Source organism: Belonocnema kinseyi, chromosome 9 (genome assembly GCF_010883055.1).
Source record: "Belonocnema kinseyi isolate 2016_QV_RU_SX_M_011 chromosome 9, B_treatae_v1, whole genome shotgun sequence".
NCBI lineage: Eukaryota > Metazoa > Arthropoda > Insecta > Hymenoptera > Cynipidae > Belonocnema > Belonocnema kinseyi.
The window spans coordinates 101,286,775-101,289,152 of NC_046665.1; the positions used below are offsets into that span (position 1 = coordinate 101,286,775).

The window sequence follows — 2,378 nt, forward strand, 5'->3', positions numbered from 1 at the left end:
ATCTGCAAAAATAGGGGAGAGGGGAGATCCCATAGGAAAGCCTGATTTCTGTTTCTACGCTATGCCTTGAAATCTAACTGCGGAGTTAGTGATGCAAGCTCGAAGGCCATTTCTAAATTCTGTAAGTGGTATTTCCGCTTTGGTTTTAATTTCATCATAACGTTTTTTATTGCCTAATATAAATATTTTAATGCGTTGAACCGAGATACTTTGCTAGGTTGTAAGCTGGACTGCCATTCGTGGATACTATAAGTCTAAGAGGAATGTTAAGTTTATGAATTTTTGGTAACCCGTAACATCTGTCAGGAATGCTATTAGAGACTTTAATTGTTTTGCTGTGTTTTCGTTAATGTGTTTTTTCGTTACTCATTCGGTAACGACTTTATTTAATCTTTTTAAATATCTTTAGTGGAAGCATGATCTAATATTCGATGCGAGCTTTGATGTAATAGCATTGAAAGAAGTTTTTTATCATAATCAGTCTGGTACATAGCCACTGTGGTATTCCGTTTCTCCGTTTTGGTAAATAAAATATTTGGATTGTCTTTTAAGAACCTCTTAGAAAATGCTACATCTCGCTGCAGTTGTTTTTGAAATTCGTTTGAAGGGGATTTTTGTCGATTGTTTTGTTGTGAAAAATTGTTATTGCAGTTTACAAATTTTAATCTCGCTGGATTTCTACTGTGTTCTGGTATGTGATGTATAGTAGACTCGAAGTCAGCAACGAAATATTTAATAGGCAATTTTTTACTTGATAAAGGTAATCCGACATTTTTTCCAAGGCCAACGGTATTTTTAACGACTTCAGGTATTTCGATATTAGTTTTATTGACTAACTATTATTCGCTTAGAACATTATTTTGAAAATCATTTGTGTGTGTAGAAAAAGAAGAACTATTTTCCTGAGTATTATTTTCACTGATGAGATTTTGAAACTTGGATTTTGAATTATTTTTGTGAACCTCAAAAATTGATTGTATTTTCCTTGATTCTAATTGAAAGAACTTTTCATAAACATTTGTGTTGTTCTGTTTTAGCACTATATCTTTAAAATATGTTGTTGTCAAACTGAATAGAAGTTAAAGTTTAAAAGTTAAGATGTTTTTGAGGTAAATTTTGCCTTTTGCAACGTAGGAGAAAGACTTTCTGGTTGAATTTTTTGGCCATGGACTTTTTCGCATTTGACCATTGTGAGAGATTAGAAGATACAACCTTTCCATATCGCTGTTGGCTGTATTGGAAGAAGCCGTTGCCTCTTCTTGGTGTTTGATTGCCCAAATTAATTGAATTCATGATGGGGAATTATATTGCCCCTCTCTGTATAACTTTTTATTAAGTTTTTGTAAAAATCCACGAGGTATTGCAGAAAACTGCAGGATTTTATATTTTTTAATTAAATTTTTCTACTGGAATTTACAAATTAATACAATAAATTACAACCAACATTGCAGGAAATTAAAACTTTTTTTCTATTATTCTAAAGAATTTCGTACTTTTTTAATGTATATTATTGTATTTTATTGTATTTTTAATTTCCTAGAAGATTTTACGAAAAAAGTACATCTAAAAGAATTGATAACCAGAAAAATCTACCGGAATTTACAGGAATTTACAACTGTTGCAGCCAAAAATTTGTTCTTTTTCGATATATGTCGACAAACATTGAGAACATTGCAAAGACATAATTTTAATTGACACATATCCCATGTAGAAATAGCCCGGTTTGACCCGACCAGAAGAAGGTTTCTGGCCATAAACTGACCGGGTCAAACCAGGATACTATTTTGTTAATTGCCCGGCTGGGATCTGACCGAGTTCCCACCGGGACTCAGTCGGGCCAAAAATGGTGCAAAATAGAAGTATCATAACTTTAAAAACATCTAAAGAATTATCCACAAACGACGGCCGTAAGTGGGTCGTTTGTGAATATCAGACAGGTAAAAGACCAATTTTTTGTGCTTTAGATTTTTTTTTATCAATTATGAAAAAAAATTAAACTAATTCTAATTGTATGGTTTCCCACTTTACGTTCTGCGGTTCCCAGACTTGCCGTGACTGCGAAAACGTTGACCAACTTTTTTTTTTATTTTCAAACATATAGTTTCCCAGTGAAATTATACGTATTTTTTTGTGATACGATTTTTGCTTATTTTTAATGTATCTATGTATTATCTTGAATGACCAAAAAACGTAATAAAAAGGGAAATAACTTTTTCCGAATGAGGTTTTGAATTACGTTATCATGCTTGCACGTAATAACGATTCGGCGACTTCCGGAGTCTTTAATGCTAAAAACGCAGTAAAACGTCAGTTGACGCCAGGTTATTCGTTAAGAAATTTGTTAAATTTCACAAAATTGTATCCGATTTACTGGAGCA

The 2,378-nt window shown here is 32.5% G+C and overlaps 1 protein-coding gene across 1 annotated transcript in view; it reads left to right on the forward strand.

Annotated features, from left to right (window-relative positions):
- Positions 1-443: 443 nt before the first annotated feature.
- LOC117179939 (15-hydroxyprostaglandin dehydrogenase [NAD(+)]-like) overlaps positions 444-2,378 on the forward strand; it is a 23,373-nt gene continuing 21,438 nt past the window's right edge. The window contains exon 1 of the mRNA XM_033372169.1: positions 444-522. The gene's annotated coding sequence lies outside the window, so the exon portion shown is untranslated. The remainder of the gene's footprint in view (positions 523-2,378) is intronic.